Source organism: Zingiber officinale, chromosome 11A (genome assembly GCF_018446385.1).
Source record: "Zingiber officinale cultivar Zhangliang chromosome 11A, Zo_v1.1, whole genome shotgun sequence".
NCBI classification, from domain to species: domain Eukaryota; kingdom Viridiplantae; phylum Streptophyta; class Magnoliopsida; order Zingiberales; family Zingiberaceae; genus Zingiber; species Zingiber officinale.
Window position 1 is genome coordinate 71,040,195 of NC_056006.1, and position 11,234 is coordinate 71,051,428.

The following is an 11,234-nucleotide window of genomic DNA, read 5'->3' on the forward strand; positions in this document are numbered from 1 at the left end:
GAGAGTCTCGATCGGTCTTGAGACCGATCGAGACTCGCTGATCGGTCCCCGACCGATCGGTTCCTCCAGAGTTGGCTCAACTCCTATGATCGGTCTCCGACCCGATCGGATGACTTACGTAACCCTTCATTGCGTTATCGATCGGTCACCGCATCGATCCAGATATCGATCGATCCACTGATCGATCCAGAGGTTGGTTTTTGCCCAAACCAAGTCCCAAACCTTCCAAACCAACATCCGGTCAATCCTTGACCTGTTGGTACATCATGCTTAGCATCCGGTCACTCCCTTGACCTGCTAAGACTCCCCACCAAGTGTCCGGTCAATCCCTTTGACCCACTTGGACTTTTCTCTTCGTGTCAAGTATCCGGTCACTCCCTTGACCTACTTGACCTTCTCAACACCAGATGTCCGATCACCCTTGATCCATCTGGATTTTCCCTTGCCCGGCTTCACTCACCAGGACTTTCACCTAGCTTCACTCACTAGGATTTTCACCTGGCTTCACTCACCAGGATTTCCAATCTACCCGGCTTCACTCACCAGGACTTTCCAACTGCCTGGCTTCACTCACCAGGACTTTCACCTAGCTTCACTCACTAGGATTTTCACCTGGCTTCACTCACCAGGATTTCCAATCTGCCCGGCTTCACTCACCAGGACTTTCCAACTGCCTGGCTTCACTCACCAGGACTTTCTCACTGCCTGGCTTCACTCACCAGGACTTTCACTTTCACCTAGCTTCACTCACTAGGATTTTCACCTGGCTTCACTCACCAGGATTTCCAGACTACCTGGCTTCACTCACCAGGACTTTCCGAACTGCCTAACATCCCAGTTAGGACTTCCCAGTCAAGTATCCGGTCAACCTTGACCTACTTGACTCTTCTTCATCCAACCTGATCAGACCCTGATCAGTATCTCTCCGCATGGACAACTGCACCTGCATTGTCCATGTCTACATGTCTTTCTGTATTGTCAAACATCGAAACCATGACTAAGGTTTACGCTTGGTCAAATAGGTCAATCTTGACCTACTGGAAATTGCACCAACAAATACAACTTGATTTAGATTAGGAATACTGAGAGAATGGCCAAAATATAGAGAAAATATCAGTGAAATTTGTAAGGTAATCAAGTATAGTATTTCAAGTTCTCTCTGCAATCTATCTAAAACTTACAAAAATTATATTAGGGACCCTAATATTGTTAAGAATTATATTATGTGAAGAATTATTGTTACAGAGGATTGTTACTACCTAATTTCTACCGGCGTAACCAAATTACAGGAAACTAGTACAAGGGATTTAACGATATTTATAAGTGAATTGATTCACCGAGCCTGGTGTATATTGAGCTTTCTCCTACCCATCAACCCGAAAGAAATGCAGCAGCTTTAGAGGCTTCACGTTTTCCTATTCATGATTTAAAAAAAATATGTACATAATATTAAGATGAAGCGTGTTGGTTTTCAATGGGCATATACAGTAAATGAACTACTAACCTCACAATTACTGACACGCTCAGATGGGAAATGAAGTCCAGTGGAGCATTTCTGAAGAATTTCAGGATGCTTCATCCATGCCTTGTTAGCTTCAATTGCTTTCAGTTTATATAGGAACATCTGGAGAGATTATAAAAAGAACAGCAAACCATCACAAGAAGGGAAGGTAACAAACAGAAATTATACAAGAAGCAGTTCAACTGATTGCGAACCTCAGACAAGGGAATTGTTGGTTTTTCAAGCTCTTCTCCTTGGATGGCCACACCAGTACCCTAGCACTCTGTGCAAAAGATAGAAGAAATTTTATTTTGGAGGGTTGCTTTGCCTTTGCGTCCCCTTGAAGGTCCCTAATTGTCCCTCCAAAAAAAATAAAGCAGAAGCAAAACCAATCAAAGATTTGTACCTCTGACCTGAGAAGCGAAGTCAAAACCAAGAATAAAAGTAAATACTAAAACATATTAATAGATCTACACCATCACCTTAATTTAACAAGCTTTAAACCCCTCAAAAGAAAGTCTAGCCATCAAAACAACCAGCGCGAAAAAAATCCAACAAGGAACTCAAAAATCCCAACTAATCTAGCCCAGAGCCGACCGATTTCCTCCAAGAAAACACTAAGAAACAAGCTAAGCATACAAGGATCAACGAGGGATCACCTCCGCGTTTGACGAGAGCCGCCATGAGTGCAGACGACGAAGGAGCAGCCCCGAGGAGCCAAATCCGAGCACCAGCAGTGAAAACAGCAACGGAATCAAGACGATTTCCGGGGAAAAGGCCGCCGACGAATCAACGGAGAAACCAGAAAGCATGAGGAGAAGAAACCCTAAGAGATGGAGCAACCCACGAGAGGGCAAAGACAGAAGGGAGAGGAGAAGAGAATTGGAAAGAGGATATGGATGTGGTCGTTTGGGAAAGCGGGGCATTCCGCAGACCTCACAAGGGAGGGAGTCGTGTGTTGATCCTGATCGGGAGAGGAAGGGGCGTCGATCTAGGAAGGGGAAGGACGACGTGATCTAGGAAGAGGAAGGTTTAGGTTTGGAGGGAAGAGTGAAGTGTTGTAAATTTTGGCTAAGTATTGATGGAAAAATTAAATTATTTTATTTATCATAGACACCGGGTTTTAAAAACCGCTGTTAAAATCTGTGTCTATTAACGAAAAAATAGGTGCTCATAGACATCAGCTAAAAAACCGATGTCTATGAGCGAAAATCTGCGCTTATAGACATCGGTTTTTGGAAAAACTGGGGTAAAATACTGAAAGACATCGGTTTTTGCTTAAAACCGTTGTTGTTTCACCGATGTCTATGAGGGTTTTTCTTGTAGTGAGGGCTTCGCATCAAGGGTAAATTCTTATCTTATAGATCTAAAGTAGATCTAGGCTTAGAAAACTCGTACGTGAAAGTTTTACGAAATTTTTATTTCTTCACACAGATCCGATGGCGGGATTTCGGGATTTCCGCAACGCAAAAAGCGATTTTTGCGGTCCGAAAAACCCAACACTTGGATGAGCATTGAGAAGAAGATTACTGCTCAAGGGGGATCATTGGATACAATGAATGGGATTTTCATTGGTCAAATAGTGAATGCTCTAGGTTGAGCATTGTGGAGTCAAATAGAGCTCAAGGGGGAGCTTTGGAGACAATGAAGGGTATGTGATTTTCATTGTGAGGTTAACTCTTATGGGGAAGAGTTGTTTTCTATTTTTGATGTGTGACAAAGGGGGAGAATTGAAGGTTAAGTTAGGCCTTCATTCATACTTTGTAATGGAAATGTTAAGGCTATGGGATTTAGCCTTGTGATAAAGAAGAAGTTAAGGCTATGGGATTTAGCCTAACTTAGAGGTATTAACTAAGAAGGATTGTCAAACATCAAAAAGAGGGAGATTGTTGGGGTAATTTTCCTAGGTCAAGTTTGACTAGTTAGACTAAGCTTGAGTTGAGTCAAGCTTGAGTTGAGATTTGAGTTTTGATGTTTGACAATATATGGAGATTGCTAGGGTAATCGTCCGGTTGTGGAGATGGTCAAAGGGTTGACCAGGTTGAGAAGAAGACAAGTCAAGTAGGTCAGGGATGACAGGAGACTTGACTGGGTAAGTCCTAACTGGAGGTTAGGTGTTTGGAAGTCCTAACTGGAGGTTAGTGTTAGTTAGAGCCCTAGAGCCAATCATATGATGATTGTTGTATGGACTCGATGTATCATATTCCTATATATTTATAAAGGTATTTCTTTATGGTTATTATACTTACTTGTATTGGTGTCAAATAACTAAGTATAATAGCGTCCTTGAGTAGAAGGTTCTTATCTATATCAATTGATTGGTTGAATCGATAGTGAAATGATATAGTGAACACTACTCTTAATCATTCCTAGTCAAGTATTAACATTCAGGGACAATGTTAATGCGACGAGACTAGCATGTAGGTCAACTCGATGACTTGATCTCACAAGTCATGGATATAGAGATATCAAGTTGACACATGGGAATGCATTGGAGAATGTATACTGAATGACCTGCCATGAGAAAGTATCATGAATCGTTATATGAGTGTCATATACTTTCTCATGTGACTATTAGTATGACTATGAGTCCTTGGACCTGAAGTCACCATGGTTCCTACATAAGGAGTTGCATACTTTGGCTTCGTCAAACGTCACCCGTAACTGGGTGGACTATAAAGGCGATTACTGGGTATGTAACAAATTATGCAGAGGGATGTGAGTGATGTAGTTGAGATCTATCCCTTCTATATGACGGGAGTGACATCATCATTCTTGATAGAGTGAGACCACTAAGTGTATGGCCATGCCCAAGTGAGTCAATATGAGATATTGAACTCATTTGATTAGATTGAGTATACTTAGAGTTCAAGATATAGATTGATTAGAGGATGACACAGTCTATGCCTCAATTGATCAATCTAAATGTCAAGGATAGAAGGACATTATCATATATTGTGAGGGTCACAATTAGTAGTCACAAGGTGATGTTGGATCTCAACATTCTTATAACTTGGGTAGTAATGATGTATTGCTAGATATCGCTCATTATTTATGCTTCTAAATGGGTTTAAGAGCATTGCCAACGTTACAAGAACCTATAGGGTCACACATAAAGGGCAATTAGATGGAGAATAGGTTCATATGATGAACCAAGAGGATTAGGTTCATGTGATGAACCAAATTGGATTAAGAGTAATCCAAATTAAACTAATTGAGTTGGACTCAATTTGATTCATGTGTCAAATGAGTCTAATTTAGACTTGGATTCATTGAGTCAATTTAATTCAATGAATATAGATTCATTAAATTAAATTGATTTGAATCAAATTGTTAGATTTGATCAACCATGGGAGAGAAGAGGTCAAGTTTGACTTGACCAAATGCCACATCATTTGTGACATGGCATGGGGTCGGCCAATGATGGTGTTCCACATCATCATGGCTACATCAAGAGTGTGTCACCTCATGAGGAATACCAAGAGTCATGACTCTTGGTATTACATGGAGGTATAATAACATCTTAATGTGGTCGGCCACATAATGGTGCTTGAATAGCATTGTGTGCTCATTCAATCTATCTTCTTCCTTCCTCTCTTCTTCTCTTCTCTCCCTCTCCTCCTTGGTCGAGACTCCTTGGTGTGCTAGCACACTCTAAGGTTTCCTCTCCATCTCTTGTTTGTGATCCACTTCTAGAGGTGTGTACACTTGAACACACTTGAGATCCGACGGACCTTGGACGAGCGGGATTTGTGAAGGGCTTCGCTTCAAAGGTATACTCCTTAACATGTAGATCTAAAGTAGATCTAGAGTAGAAAAACTAAGTACATGAAAATTTTATCTTCGCATGGATCCAGTGGCTAAGAACTTCGAGGTTTCCGCAACGCAAAAAGTGATTTTTGCGGCTCAAAAGTTCTAACAGTTAGGCAGTGGAGAAGTCCTAACTGGAGGTTAGGCAGTGGTGAAGTCCTAACTAGAGATTAGGCAATGGTGAAGTTCTAACTAGAGGTTAGGCAGTGGTGAAGTCCTAACTGGAGGTTAGGCAGTGGAGAACTCCTAACTGGAGTTTAGGCAATGGGAAAGTCCTAACTGGAGTTTAGGCATCTGGGAAAGTCCTAACTGGAGGTTAGTCAAGAGAGAAGTCAAGTATGTCAAGGTTGACAGGAGACTTGACTGGGAAAGTCTTAATTGGAAATTAGGCAACGGTAAGTCCAATGGGAAGGTTGGCAAGAGTGAAAATCCAAGTAGGTTAGTGTTGACTAGACTTGGTGGTGAAAGTCCTGATAAGTGAGATCAGGCAATTGGGAAAGTCCAAGTGTGATCTTGGCAAAGGTTGAAAGTCCAAGCATGTGGTCTTGGCAAGGTAAGTCCTAGTGTGACTTGGCAAGGAGAACTCGATAACTAGGATAAGGCCGAAGGAAGCTCCTGAAGGCAAGGCGTGAAGGATGGGAGATATCCGAGGGACGCAAGGCTGATGGAGGAGGCTAGAAGGCTAGTTCAAGGTTGATCGAGTGTGGTGTATAATCCGACAACTAGGATGAGGTCGAAGGAAGCTCCTGAAGGCAAGGCGTGAAGGATGGGAGATATCCGAGGGGCGTAAGGCTGATGGAATAGGCTAGAAGGCTAGTTCGAGGTCGGTCGGGTGTTGGCCAAATGCTAGGCATGGATACCCAACAGGTCATGGTTGATCGGGAGTTGGGTTTGGGACCTTGAACTTGAGTTTGAGGCAAGTTCAAGGTGTTTAATTGATCGGTCGATCAATTGAACCAGTGTCCAATCGATCGGTCGATCGATTGAACCAGTGCCCAATCGATAGGTCGATCGATTGGAATGTGCTGCGAGTGTGGGATGACTCCGATCGATCGGCCGATCGATTGGGAGCATTACTCGCAAGCACAGAAGCTTTCCCAATCGATCGAGCGATCGATTGGGATCTACCAATCGATCGGTCGATCGATTAGGAAGTGACCATTGAGCAGGAAATGAGCAATGGACGGCTGGGATTGTGCAGATGTGACATGGCAATCGATTGGGACTAATTTGGATCGATTGGGAGCACTATATAAAACTTGGGCGGAGCGTTTTCTTCGCTAGAACTTTGCGTTCTTTCCTGCGACTCTTCTGCGACATTCACAGCGATCTTCTCCAAGCTTGCAACGCCAGTTCTTGAAGGTTCTTGGAGGCACGTCCAAGTCAAGAAGCGAGTTACAACAATAAGAAGAATCTAGGGTTAGGGTTTGGTGTACAAATCTTGTAAAATTTCCCTTGTATCTGCTTCTCTTTGTATTTGTGTTGTATTGTGAGTTTGTAAGGCTTCTTCGCCTTCGGTAGTTACTGTAAAGGAGTGATTTCATAGTGGAGGGTACGTGAGTGTGTGGATTCTTGGACTAGTCACCTCTTTTGAGGTGGATACTAAGTAAATCCCTAGAGTTAGCGGTGTTTGTGTTTGTATTGTATTTTCCGCTGCATATCAAGATGAAGCAAGCATAAGCGCGCGACGAGACGCTATTCACCCCCCCCCCCCTCTAGCGGGCATAACGGTCTCAACACTTTCTTCTTCCTTTGCTTCTTCGTTTCTTTTTGGTTCGGACAGTTAGCTTTGATATGTCCATTCTTGTTGCAGTCGTAGTAGGTTACTTTGGACTTCACTTTTGGACTTGATTGCACCATCTTGGACTGAATCACTTTCTTGATGTCTTTCTTGGTGAATCCTTTCTTCTTCTTATAGATTTTTTGTACAAGGTTGACGAGTTCGATTGTAATCTCATCGTCATCTTCTGAATCTGGTTCATCTTCGGACTCAGGTTCAGTTATGCGCTTTCTTTTGATTCTCGCGTTCTGTTCATTCTTGCAATCAAAGAAATACTTTTCTCGACCCGAGTAGTATTAGTTTGTTCGTGAAGCTCGAATTCAGAAAATAATTGATCTAATTTTATTAAGGAGAGGTCCTTGGATACTTTGTAAGCATCTACCATGGATGCCTATAAAATGTTCCTCGGAAATGCATACCTGATTATATCACAATTTTTCACCTTCTGACCGATTACATGAAGGTCGTTTAGCAGGTCCTGAATCCGTGCATAAAGTTTGCTTGCCGACTCACCTTCTTGCATTTTTTATGTTATACGGTTTATTTAAAATTAAATGACGCTTGCTTACCTTGGTGTCTGAGGCTCCCTCGTGCAGCTCGATCAGCTTCTCTCATAGTTCTTTTGCACTTTTAAAGGGGCCAACCCGGTTCAATTCTTCTTTGGTTAGGCCGCATTGAAGAGTGCATGTTGCTTTGGCGTCAACCTCAATTTTCTTCATCAAGGTTATGTCCCAGTTCTGGCATGATACTGGCTTTCCAGCATCGTCGAGTGGGAGTTCGAGACTAGTTTGGATGATTATCCACATCTCGATTTGCATCTTGAGGTGCCACTCCATTTGGGTCTTCCAATAGCCGAAGTCTTCGCCGGAGAAGAGGGGAGGGCGTGCAGTGTTGTACCCTTCTTGGTGGGTCATTAAAGAGGAATCTCGCACACAAAAAAAAATAATAACAAATATTCCAAGACTGGATCTTGGATTAGTAGTGCGGGATAAAAATAAAAATTTACTAATTTCAAAAAAAATAATAAAATATTAATAAAAAATATTATTTCAAATTTTGTTAAATGTGATATTTTGTCAATACTAATAAATGGTGAAGAGATGAAAATGAATTTTTCAAAAACAGTTTTGGAGTGAAAAAACGAAAGGTGTAAAGCACTATGTAATTTTTCTTTTGAAAAAAGAATCCCCCTGCTCGATTGGTGGTTTCACCAATTCAGAGTGGCCTTGCTTTGATACTAATTGTAGGATCGTACAGTGCTAGAGGGGAGTGAATAGCGCTCATGGCTAATTTGTTTATTTTGAGTATATACGCAGCGAAAAACAAAGATAGACAATGCAAATAATAAGAATTTACTTGGTTCGGAGCATGTGGCGACTCCTACTTCAAGGCCCGTGCATGAGAGTGCTTTTGATGGGAAATCACTAATCAATTGGAAAGATTGCAAATAGAATTTTACAAGTAATTAGAAATTTAAAGAATACCGACAACTTTATATAAGAAAATCTTCAATAGAACCGTCGTTGGAGCTTTCGAGTGTCATAGAAGCGTTTTCTGAGCAGCTCGAAGAAGCAAAAGTCGTTCATTGTGTTGTTCTGAAGCTCTTGGTTGAAGCTGCTTTTAGAAGCTGTTCCGAGCGCCTGGACCATGTGGCTCGGTCACTCCGTGAGCTCCACATCAGCATGGTGATAACTTTTGAGTTTTGGGTGCCCGAACTGACTCTAACCGCCTGGATCAGCTCCGGGCGCCCAGACCAGCTTTTTCCAACCCCATATTTTTTGCAAAATAAAGTTAGTTCAGGCAAAAATAATATATCTAAATTGAAATTTGACAGCCTCTGATTGTCCGGTTCTGACTTTGAGTTTCATCGAAACTCTAGGTCGAACTGACACCTACTGTTCTCTCTTTAGGGAACGCATCCTCACCTACTCCTCTCAAGAGAAGTAACATGTTGTCAGACCGGTCCTGCAGACCGACTGGACTTTTGCTCAACGCATGAGGCTTCCGGTATTTATGCTGGACGTCTGCTCCATGACCCGTCCAGACTTCCACCCGGTCTGTCAACACCAGGATTTCAACCTAAGAGTCCCTGAATCTAGGATTTTGCCCGAAGTGCTCGACCCTCCAAGACTTTCCACCTGCCTAATCGCAGCTAGGATTTTTCATCACCTAGGGTTACCATCCCCTAGGGTTTTCCACTTGCCTAGAATCCACTAGGACTTTTGCCTAAGACAACTTAGGACTTTTCCTACAAGCTCAATGAACCTTATTAGACAACAAGACTGCTTAACTTTTGAATCTTTTACCATTATCAAAACACAGGTTTGATCGTTTGGTGCTTCCTGCACCAACACATAATCCCTTGGCTTGGTTGATTGTTTCTGCCTGACCGAACCAACGATCTGGTCGCCTTAGCGTTCCTCCACTTTGTGATGAGCATCTAATGTTTTGGCCGTAGTGCTCTTGGCTGTCCGGGCGTTCTGCTCAGACAAGACACTTGTCGATCGAACACTTCATGCCTGATCGGTAACTACAGTAGACCTCCACTCGGCCCATCTTTAGCGAGTCCGTTGGTTCTCTAGCGTTGACCACCATGACTTTGACCTCCACATTGGTTGTTGTCTCCGCCCTTGACCCGCACTTGGTGGGCCCCCCTTTATAATCGCATCATAAGCCTTCCCCTCAAGTCTAGTCGAAGGAGGTTGGAAGTCTGACTGACTGGGCGAGTAGTATCTTGGGTGGCTTTCACATCCGATCGAACGTTCTAGGTTCAAACGCGTCGCTCAGCTACCACTTGCTTCCATGGGTTTAGATCCGTCGCTCGGCTATGTCTTAGTCTCAGTTTTGTGGTGATCGGTATGACTGACGACAACACTGAGCAAATTTTCCATTTCTCAACCCTTTCTCGGATGAGCGCCCTTTGATGGTTGTTCATGTCATCTTAATTTCTGAAAACTGTGCAAATCTCTGATCATTATGGCTGAGCACGCCGCTCATGCCTTTTAATTAAGCCACATTAATGTTTCCCCATAGCCGGCTGCCATGTGTCCCACTCTCTGCCACCGCACGCTTGACATGACGGGCAGATATCCATTGATGATGTGACAAGCGCCATTTTAAATTCCATGGTCAGATCTTGTCCTTGTTTTTCGTAACCCTTGATCAGATGACCCAGAGCGATCGTCCCCTAGGTTTATAAACCTTTCTTCACCGTCGTATGTCATCTACACTACATTTCCTCTCCGTCATACCAGCTCTTCGTCATCCTCCTTCTTCGTCGCCTTTCGCAGTCGGTATTTCGTAGTAAGCTCTTTCTCCTCCTCTTTTTTTGCTCCTTGATTAACCGTCAACCTCCAGTTTATATTTCTTGCTGTTTTCCATGGTCGCCTCTTCTTCTTCTCCTTCTTCTCCTCGACACCAGCGTTGATGGAAGTGCCTACCTCCTGGCCTCCGTCCGAGCAAGGCGAGAACTCTTCTTTTTTCCATTCCTATGAAGACGACCATCTTACCAATGGCCTTGTCATCCAAATGGACTCCATTAATTTTGGAATTGCCGATCGGCACCATTTTGGCACAATCGATATCATTCTTTCCACCACCTGCCAGTATAGAGACCCCAATCTCCACCATCCATCCCTCGAAGTCCCACTCCCAAGGCTAGGCAACTTCAGAGCCTCACGATCTAGTTGGTCGCTGATACATCTCCGCTATGATCTGCCTGTTGGTGCAGCGGGCCGACAAGAGGGCAGAGGTGAATTTCCTGAAATAAAAAATACCATCATAGTTCTTCAACTCTAGGAATGCAACAATAATGAAATAACAGAAATTAAGAAAACTCAGTAGTTGACTTGGTTACAACCTGGATGGTTGTTAATCCAACGTGGTTGAATAGCTCACTAAGAATCTCCTTCTTTGAAGGCGGAGAAGCCTTTTACACACTGAAAGCTCTAAGAGTTGCTAGAAGTTAGTACAAGAGTTGATGTTCTATTTTCTAGTCCAGGGACCATTTTATAGCTCCTGGAAACTCTATCTACAACGTTGAGGGTGCCTCCAAAGGGGTGGAGGGCGCCTCCACCGAAGCATTTGAATAAATCTTTATCCAAATGTGAAACGGTCATGTTGAGGGCGCCCTCAATGGCTTTG

General features: G+C 43.1%; 1 long non-coding RNA gene across 1 annotated transcript; it reads right to left on the reverse strand.

Annotated features, from left to right (window-relative positions):
* Positions 1 to 1,319: 1,319 nt before the first annotated feature.
* LOC122032940 lies at positions 1,320 to 1,844 on the reverse strand. Its single transcript, XR_006126256.1, has 3 exons — positions 1,717 to 1,844; positions 1,505 to 1,624; positions 1,320 to 1,415 (listed from the first exon to the last, which is right to left on the reverse strand). It is a non-coding gene; the product is annotated as an uncharacterized LOC122032940 (long non-coding RNA).
* Positions 1,845 to 11,234: the final 9,390 nt, after the last annotated feature.